At 46.6% G+C, this 18,031-nt stretch overlaps 1 protein-coding gene across 2 annotated transcripts in view; it reads left to right on the plus strand.

The window, feature by feature from the left end:
* The first annotated feature begins 30 nt into the window (after positions 1–30).
* The window catches only part of SETD5 (SET domain containing 5), a 67,600-nt gene continuing 49,599 nt past the window's right edge, over positions 31–18,031 (plus strand). The window contains exon 1 of one of the 2 annotated variants that reach the window (XM_077786134.1): positions 31–51. The gene's annotated coding sequence lies outside the window, so the exon portion shown is untranslated. Of the gene's footprint in view, positions 52–2,450; positions 2,632–18,031 lie in introns of those variants that run through there. The other variant, XM_021531454.2, reaches the window with a different exon arrangement.

Raw genomic sequence — 18,031 nt, forward strand, 5'->3', positions numbered from 1 at the left:
CTCAAATTGTTTTCTCATGGAATAAGTCAACACAATTTTTCAGCAGGCCAGGTAAGAATTGGCATAAGGAAGTTTATTTCAAAAATCACTGCAGATCTCTGACACACTCCTACTCAGCTCATGCTTAACTCCCCCAAGTTACTCACACAATGCAGGCTACAAGCAGGAATGGAACACAAATGAAAATTTCATAAAGAGCAGTAACACTCCCTGCCCAGCCTATCTTTGCAATCCATGAGCATTCCAGGGATGAATGCAAAATCCTGAAAAGTGGTCATAGCGAACATTGAACAGAGAAAGCATTTCCATTCTTTCTCCTTTAGATTTGGAGAAAATGGAAATACAGACAGGAAACAGTTCCATGCCAGGAAGGCTGAAGGGTGTCTAACAGGCTGCATTTCACCCGTTCACTGACAGAGAACAATTATAACCAGGAACAGGGCACTCATATCCTTCCAATGTGGCTGCTATATTTAGTCTGCTGACCCAACTGCAACATCCCTTCTGTTTTATTCTCCCCAGTTTCTTTCCCTTTGACTCATGAGTCTTGAAATCTATCTTTGACCACAAGGCATCACATGACTCCACCCTTCTGCAATTTGGCCTATCATCCTTCTCTGCTTTAATGCTTACCAGCCTACCCACAGTTCATTCAGTGCTTAGGACTGGTCCCATGCTGGAATTTAACAAGCACCTCCCTGCACATCCACATCCTTTGCTCACACTTATGTCTTCTGTGGTGCTTGAAAAAAATGAGTCAAAACTAGTTCTACATTCACTCTCCCTGTGAACCAACCTGGCCTGACCACACATGCCTAACTTGAATCATTATATTTACACCGTGCACTTCCCAGGACGAGGGTTGCTTCTCGCTCTGCTGGGCCCCACAGAACTGTCTGCCACATAATGAATTCAACAAGAGTCTTGCGAGCTCTGACACTGAAATAGCATGATGCATCCGGGTGCCTGTAGGCAGGCACAGGGTACAAGCAGCAGTGGCTCTGGCATGGTTATTCTGGGAACACTTTGTGCACTCTTGGCACATTTTCACCTAACAAAAGTCCTCAGGATCAGGCTTGAAAAGGTGGTTCCTGAGAATCACCCGAGAGCCAAACCTGCAAGGGGCAGCGCAGGTGAGAGCTTACAGAGATAATTCCAAGCAGGCGGCAAAGATCTTACGGGATGCTTTGGGTTAAATCTGAGGCGAGGCGAGGCGCGGCAGCCTCAGCCGCGCAGGTGTGACTGAGGCGCCGTGCCCACGCTGTTTCTGCCAGGCGCGCTCCTGCGGCTCTCCCGGCTCTTTCCCCGCAGCCTCCCCGGCATCCTGGCGGACCGGCACGGCTGGACACCGCAGGAGGCGGCCGCCTTCGCCGCCTTCCTGCTGCCCGCGCTGCACTACGCGCCCGAGCGCCGCGCCAGCGCCGCGCAGAGCCTGCGGCACGCCTGGATCGCCGCGCCGTGATCCGGCCCGGCCGCCCTCCCGCGGGGGCGGCGAGCCGAGCCGAGCCGGGCCGGGCCGGGCCGGGCCCGCAGCCCCCGTGCGCCGCCTCTGCCCCGCGACCCCGGAGCGGGGCGGCGGCCGCGCAGCCCCCGGGTGGTCCCGCGGCTCCCCCGCGCCCGGGCTCCGCTCCCTTCCTCCCGCGTCCCCGCAGCTCTGCGGACCGCACGCGTCGCTCACTGCGGGCAGCCGCGGTACGCGGGCAGCGGAACCGGGCGGAGCCCCTCGGCCGAGCGCGGGCACCGAGCGCCGCGGGGCCCCTCCTACCGCGGAGGGGCCGTCCCTGCGCCTCACTGCCCCGCGGCCTTTGTTCGGGGCTCCAGGGAGGGCGGCCGGCCGGCTGGGGAAGCGCCGGCCCCGCCGGGAGGGGCGGTCTCGGCCCCGGGCGGCCCCGCCGGGACCCCGTGACGGGACCCCCGGCCCAGCCCCCCTCCCGCTGGAACCCGCGCGCGCGGACGTGCCGCGCGGCAGGCCCCGCGCGCGCGCCGCCGCGCAGGCGCCCTGCGCCCCCCTCCGCCCAGACCCGCCGGCCGCCCCCCGCGCCGCCCCTTCGTTCTGCCACGTGTCCCGACGCGGGAGTCGCCCCGCGCCGAGCGATCGCGCCCCGCCGGCCCCGCCCCTCGGCACGTAGCGCGGCTCGCCCGGCGGGCGCTGCCGCAGCCCGCCCGCCCCGCATCGCGTCGACGCCGCCGGCGGCCGCCCCCTCCTCTCCGCGCCGAGTGGCGGCGCCGCGCGCCAATGGGGCGCCGGGCCCGCGGGGCGCGCGGCGGGGCGGGCGCGCGGCGCCCAATGAGGCAGCAGCAAGGGCGGGGCCGCGGGGCGGGGCCGCCAATGGCCGAGGTGGGGGGGCGGGGCTGTGGCGGCGGCGGGCGCCCCGGCGGGGCGGGACGCGGCGGCGTGACAGCCAACAGGGAGCGGGCTGGGCGTGCCCGGGGCGCCCCTGGCGCCGGCGCCGGGGATCCCCGTGCGCCCAGTGCCGTTTCCGCCCGGCCCGGGGAGAAGCCGCCGCTGCCGCCGGGGGAGGGGCCGCCGCTGCCGCGGCTGAGCGCTCGCTCTCGCCGGCTGCCCGGGACACGCCGTGGCGCCGAGCCGGGCCTGGTGCCGCGCAGGGGCCCGGGGAACGGGCCGGCCAGGTAGGCGCGGGCAGGCGGGAACCGGCCGTACCCGGCGGCGGGAGGGAACGCCGGGACGGGCGGCCGGGCGGCCGGCCGCGGGGGCTCCTGCGCGGCCCGCGGTCTGACACTGCTCCGCGCCGCCTTGGCCGCCCGCTCGGCAGCGCCCCGCCGTGCCCCCGGAGGCCCGGCCCGAGCTGACCCGGTCCGGCGCGGTGCGCGGGCATCATGGCGGGCCCGGCGGCGCGCGGGCTCGGGACGCCGGTGGCCGGTGCAGTGCCGGGGCCGGAGCTGGGGCTGGAGCGGCCGCGGGGCTTTGTCGTTGAAGGCGAGCGCCGGGGAAGCCCCGCTGCAGCCCGGCCTTCTCCGCGCCCCCGTGTCCTCGCATTGTCCCGAGGGGCCGCGGGGGTCGTTGGCCGGCTCGGGGCAGCCTCCGGGCTGCGGCTGCCCGCCCCGAACCGCCGGCCCCTCCAGGCCTCGGCGGAGGCGGTGTTTGACCTGCATTTTCTGCTTTCTCATGGTGCCCGCGCGGCGCCTTCCTCCGTAACCCCCGCTCCCGGCGCCGGCGGCTGCAGCGCGGATCCTCCCGCATTTCCTCGCCCGTCACCGCGGCCACCGCCGGGGCAGGGGGGGTTCCCCGCCGCGCTGCCCGCGCCCTGGCCCCGCTCCGACCCCCGACCGCACCGGCAAGGTCACTGTCGATCGGCGGCTCGTCCTTGGCTGCCGGTGACCGGAGTTCACCGCCGGGCCGGGTGGGGAAGCGGCGCCGGGCAGTGTCTCGCCGTCCCGGGGGAGGGAGAGAGGCGAGGCCGCGTGTGGCCCTGTGGAAGCGGGGGAAATGGGTGTTGCAGCGAGGGGGGGTTCGCAGCCCTTTCCCGGCCGTGTCCTCGTGTTCCTCTGACACCAGCTGAGATCCTGGGTGCGCTGTTGCGGGGGGAAGAGCGTGTTCTGCGGGGCTGGAGAGGTCACGGCTGCTGCAGGGCTCCTGGGGCTGCTGCGGGCTCGGGCCATCATGTAATGAGAGCACTGGGGGTACGGCGGGGGTGAATCTCTCTCCTTGGGTGAGGGAAGAACTTGATGTCGGTGTCTGATGGTGTGCTGGTACATTATGGCTTTCAGGCAGTTGCCCCCACCCTGACTGGGTGTTGCTGCCGGAATCTAAAGCAAAAAAAAAGGAATTTCTTAATTTTTTTCAATAATCAGAGATTCCTCTTTTCACTTGTATAGGAAATACTAGGATTTTTTTTTTTCTGCTTCTTGTGGTTGACCCAGGAAGTCATCTTGTTGCCAGCATTCAGGTTTTTGGGGTTTTTTTCTTGCTGTAGAGGTGCAGGGAGGAGGGTGTTGCTGTGCTCTGGATCCTGTGGGTAAGCGTTGAAGGCAGTGACAGCAGCTGCTGTTGGCTCTGGAGCTCTGGTTGCTATGAGAAAAGCTTCACTAGACTTGGCTGCTATCTCCAGGGAAGGACAGCAGAGCAGCCTCCATTAGTGTGGTGGTGCAGGGATGGCTTGGTCATGTTCAGCAAAGGACTTTACTTTTTGGGCTGTTTCCACAGGCCTAAAGCAGGAGTAGGGATATGTTTTGGTCCTGTGGGACAAAAATATCCAAGGTGGGTTTCATCACCATTCTTGAGATGATGGAATTGCATTAAAGTGTGTGTTGGAAGCCCCAAATTACCCTTTCCACATATTTTGGTCTGTGTGAAAAAGTAGTGTAGCGAGAATTGATATGATCTTCCTGTGAAGTGAAGGCTGCAGTTGTGTCTTTTTTGAACTCCAGTCTCCTTCCTAGCCAGTAACAGAGCCAGATGCTTTTCTTATTGTTTGTATGTCTCCTTCCTCCCCTCCCAGCGCCTGGGCCCCACTTGCCTTATTGACTGGAATTTCTGCTGTGTGCAGTGGGTGTGTGCAGCAGACACCAGCCTGCTAGTGCTGAGGAGGGATTTTTCCATTCACAGACCAGGGAACTGTCAAAATAAAGTCCCGACTCAACTTTAGGACTGGAAACAGAGAGTGGGGAGAGGAGTTTTCCTCTCATGCAGAGTACATTTTATTCTCTGAGCTTTTTACATGATTGTATATCAAAATGTATAGGAAATGTTTCTCTGCTATGGAATAGGGAGGTAAAACTCCTGTGGATAATGGGAAAGAGTCCTCCCTTTCGGTTGACTCAAATGCTTGAAGGAACAGTTTGCAGGAGGCCATTTTTGACGTGACTCTGTATTGTGGAATCTGCCAGCTCCCATCCACACTCTGTCTGCCTGACTGCAATAGCTTCCTTTTTTTTTTTTTTTTTTTTTTTTTAAGGAAGAATGAGTGCCTTTCTTATCTGCTTAACTAACCATTTGGCACTGGCCCCTGTCTGTATGATATTGTGCTGTCGAGTTAGAGCTATCAGCATATTCCAGTGCGTTTGTTAGAGATGAAACTGTTAGTTGAGGTATGCAGCATGGGAATACATTAGCATTAGAAAACACTGCCATCTTTGTAAACTAACACCTATCATGGGGAGTCCCTTGCCCTGGCCTGAGTTACCCAACTCAGAATTACTATGAGCTTGAAGCAGAAAATTCCAGGGCCAGAATAATGTGAGAGAGATTAAAAAATGCCCTTAAATCCGCTTGACTGGCAGCAATCATGTGGTAGGTGCCAAACTCCGAGCAGCTTTTATACTTGAGGATCTGTGGCATACAAATTGCCTCACAAGGTGGGGTGAGCAACTTTCAACCCCCCTAAAACACATCACTCTCAGGGGCTAGAGGTGTCGTATGCTGCCTAACATGGAGTGACATGACCCCAGTACTGCACTCTGAATTTTGTGAGTATGAAAACTGCTCCTTGTTTTAATGAAATACAGAAAGTGATCTTCATGGCCCTTTAGTCTTTGTTTACAGTCTCTCTGTAGGTTGTTTACAGTCTCTCTGTAGGTTATAATGGGAATTGGTCCATTGCCTCACATTCTGTTGGATAACTGGCACTGCTTTGACAGGGCCCTGGCTCTTCATTTTACTGTCAAATCCCAAGTGACCTGAAAGTAATATTCCTTAGCTAATGTTGTCTGGTACTTCCCTACTGCAAGGTGGGGTGATGAAATCCCTTGTACATTGGAATCACTTTTTAAAAAGAGCCTCAGTTACCACAAGATTTTATTTTAAAACTAACAGGTCAAAGTTGAAAAAACACAGGAAAGGTTATGGCATTGAACTGGAAACTCAGAACATGCAAAAGTTATGCTCTTTTTTTCTAGAGGGAGAAAACCCAACCAGTAATCATGGATTTAAATTCTCCAAATGTTCCTTGAAGTAAAAAAAAAAAAAAAAAAAAAATTAATTCAGAGTTCTAGGTGCAAAGTGTGCAAGGGAGAACTAAATGTGTGATGCCCCAGACATGTATTTTATTAATCTGTCCAGTCTATACTTTCTCCCATTTTGAATGATCAGACTTTTACAAACTTGTGTTGAATGATGTGATGAGATAAAAGTGTTTTTATGTTTTTAAAAATGTTTTTTTATATATATTAAAACAAACATAATGACTGTTCAGAGGTTTGAAAATTCGAAAATCATTGTTCTCATGACATTATTGCTGTATTACAAAAGCACGTTTGTGTTTTTACTCTGGTGCTGCTTGTGTGTGTAAATCTGAAATTTTGCCAGTGAAATGCTGTGTTGTGTGCAGTGTATGAGAGTGCAATAGGTAAACTGTTCTTTATGTGTACAAGATGTATTAGCAGTGCTTGAGTTGAAATGTTAAACATGCTTAAGTGTATAGCATGTGAGCTGTTAAGTCTCAGTTGCCCCAATGAAATTACAGCTGCTATTTGATTTTAAAATAAAAATTGTGTTGTGTTTTACTTGTCTATTTAGATTTTTTTTTTCCTTCTTCCAAATTAAAAGAAAAATAGCTATGGGTATTACAGCTGTTACAGATTCTACAGCCAGTCTTTGGCTCCCATGACCAAGTTGTGGCAAGAGTTAGTGCACAATAAGTTTGCACTTGCATTGTTAGGGACGGGTTTGTATAAATCTGACTTAACCTAAACTTTTTGCTTATTTTGATCATGGAAAAAGTCCCAGACCATAATGCAGAAAGAGTTCAGCATTTTGAAACTGTGAAAACAGAGATTTTTTTTTCCCCCACTTTATTTTAATTCCTCATTGAAGTTGCTTGGGGGATCTTGGTTAGGGTTGGTGTTTTTTTCCACAGGATTTGCTATTTTGGTGGCAATTTTCCAGTATTCCTGTAGCAAATCAGCCGAGCTGCAGCCCCTGTCCCTGCTGAGCAGGGAGAATGTGCAGTGCTCCAGGCCTCCCCGCTGAGCTCACACAGGGGTGGGACTTGCTAAGCTGCTGAAATCGCAGCTAATGCCCACTGAGCATGCTGAGAAACAGTTTTTCAACTGCTCCTAGTTTAAATTTTTTTTCTATAATTAGCAGAGATGCTCTTTGTCTTGAAGGATGATCTATGGGACAAATCAGGAGGTTCTGGTTCATCATCCCCCTTCCCCCCTCCCAAGTCAATGGTGAAGTAGTATTTTCCTGTAACAAAAATAGCTAAAGAGATTTTTCCCTCACTTCAACTGATGAGTCTGAACTTGAAAAGCTGTAGCCCAAAAAAAAGAAACCTTCAGCAAATTAATAGTCTTAATGCTAGTTTCTGTTGCCACAAGTCCTATAGGAGCATCAATATAGTTGTTTAAATTGTAAATCTGCATCATTCTGACCCTTAAATCTAATTTAAATGCTGAAACAAGTAGAACAAACAAACTATATTTTAAATAATATATTTGAGAAATAAAGTATTTCTTGTCGAGTTTTATTTTCCTCCTGCCAGACATGCACAAACCCCAATTATTTTAATGAGCAATATGGGAAATATTCAGCCAAGTGTACTGATGTACTCAGACTTTAAGGTGGAAAAATGTGGGAGGATTTGTCAGTGGTTTGAGTGGCAAGCTTTTAGTGAGCGGGAGAAGTAATTTCTTTTGTGGTCAGGAATCTAATAGTCTCACAGTCACCAAACATGAAGAAAAAAGAGGGGACTAAGAGAGGAACGTAGAAGAATGGCATTGAGAAATGGTCAGGAATTTGACTTTTAGAGTGAAGTTCAGAAATGATCTGTTGTTTATGCTAAAGTGTAATCCTTATAAACTTGATAACGTAGACAGGTCTTGCATTCCTCCCTGAGGGTCACAGAAGGGCTAAGTTTAGCAAAGGGGAGGTATCCCAAACACTCAGATTTATCTAGTTTTCAAGGCAGCAAACTTTTCAGTTTTCATCCTGTCCTAAGCAAGGGTTTAGTTGTTTTTTTTTTTTTTTTTCACTTACAAGTAGCCTTTTGAGGCAGAATGTAAGTTAGCTTTAAAACCAAAATGCCCTAAAATATTTCAAAGTAATTTCATAGTAGAAAGGTCACGGTGCTTTTGATGTGTTCATATTTAGAACATGATTACAATTGCAATCATACACATTGACAAGAAGATATTGTCTGGATTTGGTAGCTGCTCATTTAGTGACTCAGGCCTATTCCTGGTGTCCTCACAGAACTCATACCAGGGTTTTCTTCTGCAGCCTTACTGATTTACAGGACAAAATGTTTTCAGTGACTGTGCCAGCAACCTGGAAAACAGTTTGAAGTTCTTTCTGATAGTTTCTTTCTCTTAACTTTAAAGTAAGCAGTTTGAAAATGCAACTTGTTGATAGGGAAGGCGTGTGAGACACTGCTGCAGAACGTCTTAACAGATCATGCCTGCTGCTGCTGATTCAGTAAAAGAAAAAAAAGAGGATGCAGCTTGGATTTTAGTTAATTGGCATCAGATTATGTGGCCTCTTGGTTTTGCATGACTTTGAATCATGAAAATAAGTGGCAGAGAATTTTTGAGGATTATGTTGATGGTCATATTTGGATAAGGAAGCCCACATAAGACAGTATTGCTCACACTGCGGGACAGAAAGTTGCTTCTTGCTTCTGGGAAGCAGAATATGGGAAGTGCAGAGGTTATAGCTGATGGAAGGATGAGACCAGCAAGATTGAAACTTCTCATCGCACCTTCAGGTAGTGCAGAGAATGGGAACAGAAGCATATTTTTCAGTGTGGTCATGTTTCCCAGTGCTGCCTCTGCCCAAATTACATCTTTCTGGGAATGCTTTAAATCAGATTTTAGGACTGGAACCCCTGCAGGATGCTGGTGTGGAAACTGCTGCCAAGGAGCAGTTCTTAACTGTTTTTATGGGAGAGAGTGAGGAGGTGAGAATGTATCCTTGCTTGTAGGCAGGAAGGAGTACACTGGGGAAAGTTTGAGAACCAGTGATTTGGGAAACTGAAGTGCCCTGGGGGTTCAACATGGAGCCCTTAAAATAGCATGCCTCAACCTGAGCTGTACTATCAATTTATAGATACTTGGAAGAGTACACAAGCCTTTTGCATTTGTGTGGCCTTTAACTAAAGACACTAAAACATTATTTGCTGTGTTTCAGTGGCATTGAATTGGAATAGCTTATAATGTTACAAGAGTGCTTTCAGTAATGTGGCTGTAGATTAACTTTTGCTACAGCTAAGATCTGGAAGTTTCCTGTATAAATACATCAAAAGTGAACCATTGAAGAAGAGATGACTGCTTGATTGAGTTAAGTAGGCTCTGTTTGACTGTAGAGGAGACTGGATTGCTGGTTCAAAGTTCTCTTGCAGTTTTATGAACTTAAGGATGTTTGGGTTCAAGATGGCCTGGAAGTTAAGAGGGAATAAAGATACTTTGAGGGTGAAAGTCAGGTTCTGAGCTTGTCACAAACTCGCTTTGTTGTGCAGTTCTTCTAATTTCCACCTCAGGCTTTGCTTGTATATGGAAATTTGTGTGTTAAACTGGAATGGGTGTTCGTGACACACAGTATATTCATTGTACAGCTTTGTGCAGGTTTTTGGTGCGCAAGTGTTCCATGGCAGGTCAGGCTGACAGCCCTGTTCTTCCCAGTGTCACTTTTACCTCTCTTCTGGCCCATCCCTGCCCCAGTAGTGAACTATTCAGGAAGATTACCATTCAGAAAACAAGTGCATTTCATTTTTGAAAGGAAGAGTTTTCTGCTGGCTTCTGCCTGAACTGCTTGCTGTGGGGTCAGGTTAGCACCAGTGCAGGGAGGGATGGGGAGGCTGCACTGAAGCCGTGCCAGCTGAAGTCAGCTTGAAACTATTGCAGAACTGCACCCTGCGAGCGAGGTTACTCCGGGTGAAGTTACACGAGACAGCTGAGCATATCCAACTGCTCTGCTGCTGAATGGGGGAAGTTTTGTTCCCCCTTGCTCTCTCACCCAACGGGGAGTTCTGCCTTTTTTGTTTGCCAGCTCTGGTTCCTGCTGGATTCCTTTTCTGAACTCCTCCAGCTTGCTAACCCAGTAGAAAGCTGTGTTGGGGTTATTTTATGTTTTAGGTTTTGCTGGATTATTTTTTTGCCAAGATAGTGAACTGAACTGGCTCACTGAGAGACTTGTCAGGCATCCAGAGCCCTCACAAAATAAATAGGGGAGAGCATATGGGTGGAAGTGCAGAGGATGTGGTGGGGACCGGAGAAGGGGAACAGGGTCTCCGCCTTTCAGTGCCGCGCCCAGCTCAGGCCGTCCCCTGTAACTTCACACTCCTCTGAAAGGAGAGTGAGCCACCATCCCTGCATGCTGGCAAACCTGTGCCAATCCGTGAGTTTGTGCCCTGATCACTGTGTGTGGAGTGCTTTATTTAGACAAACCCTTAGTTCCCTGCTTGAAAATTGGTGATGTAGTCTTGCCTTCATCTGTTCTTGTTTGTTTGAGAAGCTGGTCAGATGTGGGTTTTAATGTAGGCTTGATCTGTAATGGTGGAAAAGTGTTACAGCCTAAGCTTGGTGCTTAACTGTTTCAAACCAGCAAAATATTGTAGCTATATTTCTACAGAAAGTCAGTACAGCTGAAAGCAGGGGTGATGTCAAAAAGACGGAAGATGGCAAAAAGTTAATTAATATAAAAATATTACTAATCTGTGTAAGTAAATGTACCACACAATGTTTCTTATATATATATATTTTTTTAACCTAGGTATTAGAAAGTCTTTGTTTTTTTATTTACTTGCCAGTTGTTACAGGTCATGAAATACCAAGGTATGCAGAAAAGTATAAATTACTGAAGATACGCTGTCAAATGTATAAAAAAAGATCATGGCGTGAACTCCATATAACTTCACTGAAAATATATAAAGTGTGACTGGAACAACACAAAAATGTAATTTAGCCAAGGCCGGTTGCAGTAGATACTTCAATCCTATTTCTTTAATATGGAAAACTTGGTTATAGCAAATTTGAAATAAAGCAATTGTCTGTGCACTGCAGATCTTTTTGTATGTTGCTGTGTCTGCTCACTGCGAGCTGAGGCTTTGTCTTGTACCTAGTGAGACTACTTAGTCTAACAGAACTTGAGGCAGCATTTTGGCTGTTGGTGTTTGAATAAAGGTATTTAAATGTTAGCATGTCATGACATCTCCAAACACGTATTGCCGTGCAAAAAAAATTCATGATGGGTGTGAGCAGTATGTCTCATAAGCAAGAAATCTCATCTGTTGCAAGGGTAATCTTTTATTTAATGAAAACATTTGCAAATAGGCCCAAATCAATCACTTTGCCATAAGGGAACCAGAGTGTTGTGAGTTTTTGCAGTGTGGAGCTGAATGCCCAGGTGAGCGCTGGGTGATGGTACTGAGAGCTCTGGGGACTCCGTCTGAGTGCTTGTGTCAGCTCCCCACCCATGCCCCAGGATAAGGACTCAGGGCTGGACACATCGTTTATCTGTGACAGTGGCTGGGCAGGAGGTGGAAAGTTATACTAGGACGTTGCATTTTGGGGTATGCCATCCCAAATCTGTCTCTTTAGATATGTCCCTTATCAGTAGGAGGATCTCTGCTGAGGTTAAAGCTGTGACTTGCGAGATACGCAAAGGAAATACCTTAACTCTACCCTGCAGTGGTACTGTTTGCAGGGGCTGTTTCTTGAAGGCTCTGCCTGAGGTGGGAGGCACTTGGATGCCCAAGTCCCAAGGATATTGGCATTCTTTTCACACCTATGGAAATCACCATCAGTTCTGCTAAGAGTGGTGCTTGTTACCTTTCCAGCTTAGCTCCTGAAACACCTGGAGCATGGTGTGGGTCACTCAAAGTCAAGAAGCTGAGCACAGAAGTGTTTGCATCTGACAACACAGGTTTGATCTCTGGTGGATTCTCTTTAGCCACTGCAGGCTCAAAGTGTCTTTTATGAAATGTTCAGGTACAGAATTTGTAAGAAGATGAAAAACTCAGAAGCTGGGAAATTACTTTCCCCCCAAGCTGTCATGGAACAACATAAGAGTTGAAATTGATGTGTCAGAGTTCCTGTTTCCTGCTCCTGCATTTCTAAGTCTTACATGTGCAGACAACAGTAATAAATTAGTAAAGAATAAAGCACTAGCATTTTCTAAAAGTGAGATTATGCATTGAAACCTGCAGTCATTAGTTAAGCCTCTCTTGGGTGCAGCTTGGGACTGTCAGCTTGAAACTGGTCAGCAGAAATTTGTTGAATCACACTTGAGAAGAGAATCCCAGGGATAATGAAATGGGATGTCCAAATGTTCATGCAAGTTCTGGGGTTTTTGCAGAACTGTATGAAAGTGTAATAACCAGGATCCTCTCCTTGAAATCCTTTGCTTGAAAAATCCTTTTTTTTTTTTAAACAGTATCGCACAGCAGAGATGGATGGGGAGCAGGCTGTTCTTGTAAGCAAAGTTTGTAGCTTTCTGTTGCTCTTCCAGTGTCAGAGTTTAGGCGTCATTCCTTTTTCTGAGTAATAGTGAAGCACTCTGTTCCCATGAGAGTCACTGGGCTGAGGCAATACTTGAAAGGAATTCTAAAATTTTCAGTTTCACATGAAGAGAAGGTTGTGAAGGAGGAAAAAAGTAGCTTTGACACATATTTTAAAAATGTTGGAAACTTTGCTGAAGTTGTTTAGAGATGGCTGTTACTGAAATGGTACGTGAGTTTAAAATGTAGAAATTCATCGTGAAGAATGGGGCTTTCTGTGAAATTCTGTTAGTACTGAAAAGGTATAATTTAGCTTAGGTTAAAATCTCTGCAGTTACACTGATCATTGCTGATTTTTGGGGTCTGCCGCTTCCCTCCCAGGATGCATGTGTGGGTCCTTAGCTTTTACTAACCAGGAATGAAACGTGTGAAATGGCCAGTGACTGAAAATTTTTTCATATGCTTTTTGCCCCCTGAAAGATTAAATGTGGGCAAGATGATGTGTCCCCACTCCTGTTCTGCTTAGAGCTATATATAGCCGTGGCTTTCATGTCTAGACACTGTAGGTGACATCTCAGGAGTGGTATTTTGATTTTACTGATAAAAATATTAAGGCACAAAAAAGGAATTTACTTGCATAGGACATCTTATAGGCAGTGTGGAGGTACAACATACTTGGTGTGGGGGTGTTCTTGGCTTCTGGTCTAGTGGTGCAAATTGCAGTTTTAGGTGGCTCTCCCACCCACACCAGTCATCACCTCTGCCTACATGTCCATGTTCTGTAGTGTTGTGTTCCTTCTCTGTGTATCTTCAGTTTCTTTCAGTAAAGCTGTCAGTGGTTTTAATACTGCTGTTAGTAGTTGTGGTGGGGAGTGCATTATGTAGTGGATACAGGTGAAAACATCTGTGTGAGCTTATGATGGGGAAGCATGGTGGTATGAGCCAGGGTGTTTTCCCTGCCTGTTTTCACTAGCTTTATAATTCTCCAAGGTAGTTTGGGTTATGAACAATGCTGCTACTGATTTGTAGCCACAGGACTGATAAGCTATGTAAAGTGGCCTTCAGAGTACATTGGCAAACTGTGTTTGGATGTCTAGTGCACACAAATCCATCTGTATTACTAAGGAAGATAATTCCTGTCTGTGCTGTTCTCCTTCTGTGTTTAGATCATTCTTCTATCCAACTCTTAACCAGCTGAGGTCTCAATAGTTCTCAGTTTTTCCATAATGACAAAATCAAATTAGCCCTGAGTGGTGCATGTGAAATTCCTTTTGGTTAAAGCACATTGCCCTGAATATTTTATGACTGTTTTTATTTTTTTTTTTCTTGTGAGAATTCAGCATATTGTGTTTGAAAGATAGAAGATGCAGACGAGGAAATGCTGTTGTTTAAGGTATGGGGAGGAACATGTAACTTGTTTCTAGAACATAATCTGTCCAGCTGTGACTTAGTCATCTTCAGTCTTATATAAAATGCATCCAATCTAAATAGTTGAGCATCTCCCTCCTGAATGCGGCAAACCTTTTATGCTTATGTGAAGATGTGAAGCTGTAACAGGCACAAGGCATCATCTTAGGAGTACCTTCATACTTGTGAACCTGCAGCATCCATCATACTGTCAAGCCTCATTTACTCATGTGATGGGATTTTTTTTATTTTATTCTGTTCCACATTTTTTTCAAGCTTAAAGAGATTCCTTGCTGTTGGCAGAGAACACAGCACTAATAATTCCAGACAGGAGAGCAGAGAACGTAACGTGAGAACAAGGGTGACTCTTGAATCAGACTGAAGGTTTTGTTCATCTCTGACAAGGCCAAAAATTGATGTTTGAGGAAGAATGTAAGGTGAGGAGATCACAGGATCTTGGCTAATGTCTCTAATTTCAGTGTAGTAGTTCCTGCTGTTACATTACATGCAACCCTGCTCTTAGTCATTTGGATTTCAGATAGCTGTTCTTCACAAGGAAAGGGGGATAACTTGACTATTATGAAATGCTTTTATATGGATAAATGTATTTCCACACAGGTCCTTTGTTTATATAATTATGGAGGTTTTGGAGGGGTGGGGGAGATTTTTCTTAGTGACAAGCAGGAACTTGTAAGCTTTGTAGGAACTGGCATGTGTGAGTTGAGAGATATTCTGCGCTAGTTAAGGGATGATGGACAGCCTTGTTTAGGTAGTCAAGAAAACTGATGTTGTACAACAACAATAACACTGCTGAGTGTGTTGTTAAATAAATGTATTGATAAAGAGAGGTGTTGCTAAATGTTATGACTGTGGACATGGAAGATGACTTTAAAATTCTGTCAATACTGTTCCCATTAATTCACATTTCATGAAACTGCGGAAGCTAGCATCTTCAGTCACATATGTATGCAGGGGAAGGTCTCCTTAGGAGGGGTACTTGGAGCTGTGCTTCACTTGGGTAGTTGGAAACATTCTTCAAAGGCTTCTGAGAAAGTGTTTGATGCAGTTTTAGTTCTAAAAAAACTTATATTTTTTTTTCATAAGAACTACAAATACACTGTGCTCAGTGTGAAGACTTAATGGCTTGGGTTGATGCTGCTTAGGGACCTCAAGGCTGCAATGCATTGCATGATTTTTGTGGTAAACCCATATACTGTTTTTCAGGCTGTACTTGACAAACATGGCCTAGCTCTCATGTAAGCTGCAATGCCAAGTGTAAAAATGACTAGGTGAGATTTTCCAGTCTTTGTTAGGTGGAAAGTCAGATCATCAGAAGGTTATTTTTGGCCTTAAAATACATAGTTACGCAAAGACTAAGTGGCTCTGGAGAAGAAATGAGCAATGCCCTGAGCAACTGATCCAAGTTGGTCCCTGCTTTGGAGGTAGGGAGACAGTGTTTCAGTCAGTTCAACCTTCAGTGGTCCCTTCAAATCTGAATTATTCAGTGGTTTAGCACAAGACTGGATGTAGGAGGTCTAGGGAGACATGCCTGTTTTAGGTGGAGAGGGCAAAAGATAGGAGGAAGAGGGCTGTACTCTGATACTGGAAATGTTTGTGCTGGAGAAATTGCATTAACAATGGAGACCTGAAATATCTAAGACTGGAACTTGGCAAGGACACACTTAGCTTTATAGATGGTTGTGAGATGAAATCAGATTTTAATTCACTGTTCTTTAGATTCTTTTTATCTGTATAGCATAAAATATTTGAGAATTTACAGAGGTACTATGGGATAATAAAGTATATTTAGGGATCTCTGAGTTGTTTTGCCACATTTCAACAAAAGATGTAAATCCATCCAGATGCAAGGTGATACATTTGTTAGCAAAACTGCAGACCCACTTATAAATTGTGAAACAGCATTTTTGAAAGCAGCAGCTCGAAGGGCTTTAAGGTCTTTACAGCTTGTTGCCTCTACATCGTACTTGGGCCATTATTTTATTTAAAAGGGTTAATGTGATTCTTTGGCATATTGAAGAGGAGGGGAAAAAAGTGGGGGAAAGGAATGTGAAGCAAAATAAGTAATCTTATAAACACAGCACTGTTGAGACTGATACTAGAATTGAATTTTGGTTTCCATGCTTCAAGAAGAATGCCAGTGTATTTGGAGAGAATTCAAAGGACAGCTGCAGAAATGATCCAGGGACTGGAAAATAAGCCTCATGATGTGAGGTTTAAAGGAGCTCAACTTACTCAGCTTATTGAAAAGACAATTGAGAGGGGACTTGATCTTACTGTAAAAGGTCTTGTGAGATTTGCTGACAAAGGCATAGCAATATAAACTGAAGTTAGACAAATTCAATTTTGAAGTACAGTTTCTTAGCAATAATAGTAATTAAACATCAGATTTGTTTATAGGCAAGGGGAAAGGAGCAAACATTCATCTTAGTCTTTTACGAAAGGCCCAACTTAGTTCTTTTTGGAGAAAATACATTGTGATTTATTTTTTAAAACTATGATAATATGCCTTTCCTGACACTGGAGTTTAAGAATCTTTGAAGATTTTGTGCCATGATCAGTTGGTGCAAGTTCAAGTACAAGAATCATGCCAAGATCATGAAATTAAGATGAATTTAGAGGAGAAATAGTTAAGCCTTGCATAACACACATAAGATGTGAAAGGAACTCTGAAATTTAATGCTTTGTGGTGTGCATCATTGGAACGCAGCTCTTTCCCATACTGTGTTGCTTCAGATGTTTAAGATATGGCTAAGGCTTTCTGAAAGCCCCTACAGAGAAGCCCTGATGTAACTGTGTACTCTCACTGTATTCAGATGAGCATTCCTGCATTCCGGATGGCCACAGCAGAAGTCTGTAAATCTTTTTCATCCTTTTTTAGAAACAGTATGAAAAAAATTGCATAATGGCAGTATGATTATAATTCTTCTGAGAGTAAGCACAAACTCTCCTGGTAGGTTTCATTCTTAAATGAATGTAGGACATTCTCTATCTCTCAAATTAACTGGACTTGTTCAGAAAGTTTGTGTTGAAACAAATAATTGTAAGAAGTGGTGTTCTAATAGCACTTGTTTGCTGGTTTTCATGCTGTCCAAATTAGAGTACTTTAGCAATTCTACTTGTCCATCACTTTGTAAATTCACCTGGGGAATTGAGTGACTCAGTTTGGTAATGGCTCCGGATCATGCTTCTACTTTTTATTTGCAGTTGTGCATTCCACCACTCCCTTGACGGCTGCCAAGTTTCTATATTTCCATAGATTACCTTGTTCCAGATGGCTTTGCAGACATGCAGAGCTCTTAAATTCCCTTCTAGTAGCTCTCAAAATCTGCTGTTTTGTGCAGGTGGAGCTCTCCCAGTTGGTTCTGCCTGGGTGCATGCTCATCCTTGCCTATGCAGAGGAGGACGTTGAGCTACCTGGGCTGCTCTTTTCTCCTGTGTGGCTGCATTCCTGCCTCTCCTCTCTTCCTCCTCCAGGTCCAGTCAGGGAGGAGCCCCATTGCTGTCACCTCTGCAGCTGTGCAGTAAGAAAATGCTTCCATGTCCTATGGAAGAAAAAGCTGCTGAACGTTTTCCGAACATTTTCTATCAATTTGTCATACAAATTGTGCTATTTCTGAGGTGGGAAAGAAGTTGTCTGGCAGCTGGAAGTTTCTTTGCTTTGGGCTAGAGGGATAGCAAACTGCAGGAACGTGTTGGGGCACTACACAGCCCAAAGCAAAGACCTCCAGCTTTGAGATCAAGTGCAGCAACCCCTGCTACTCACCTTGTCCAGACAGCCCTGTCTGCCTTAACCTGCAGGAGCAGCTCGCAGGAAAAGTCACAGCTGTGCACAGAAGAGGTTGTGAGGGCTTAGTTAGGAGTAGGGAAATCTCCCTCTTCCTTGCCTTCCCTCTCAGATGTTCATTATCCCCCTCTCCACACCATCACAAAGCTGATGGAGAGGACCTGCTGAAGGAGGGCTGTCAGTTTGTTCAGCCTGAGCAACTTCTTGCATTTCAACCTCTTTGTTTCATTGTGTGGTTGTGCTTAGTTGCATTTATGATAATCATGAAAAATACCCTGAATGTATTACTCTGCTCATAATTCAACATTCAAAAAAGATGGAGGTAGCAGATAGCATTACAAAGATGTGTTACAGAACCACTCACTCAGCATCGCTTTCAGGTGAGCTCTGTGTGAGCACTCTTGGCCAACTGTTTGATGTCAATTCT

Source organism: Lonchura striata, chromosome 12 (assembly GCF_046129695.1).
Source record: "Lonchura striata isolate bLonStr1 chromosome 12, bLonStr1.mat, whole genome shotgun sequence".
NCBI lineage: Eukaryota > Metazoa > Chordata > Aves > Passeriformes > Estrildidae > Lonchura > Lonchura striata.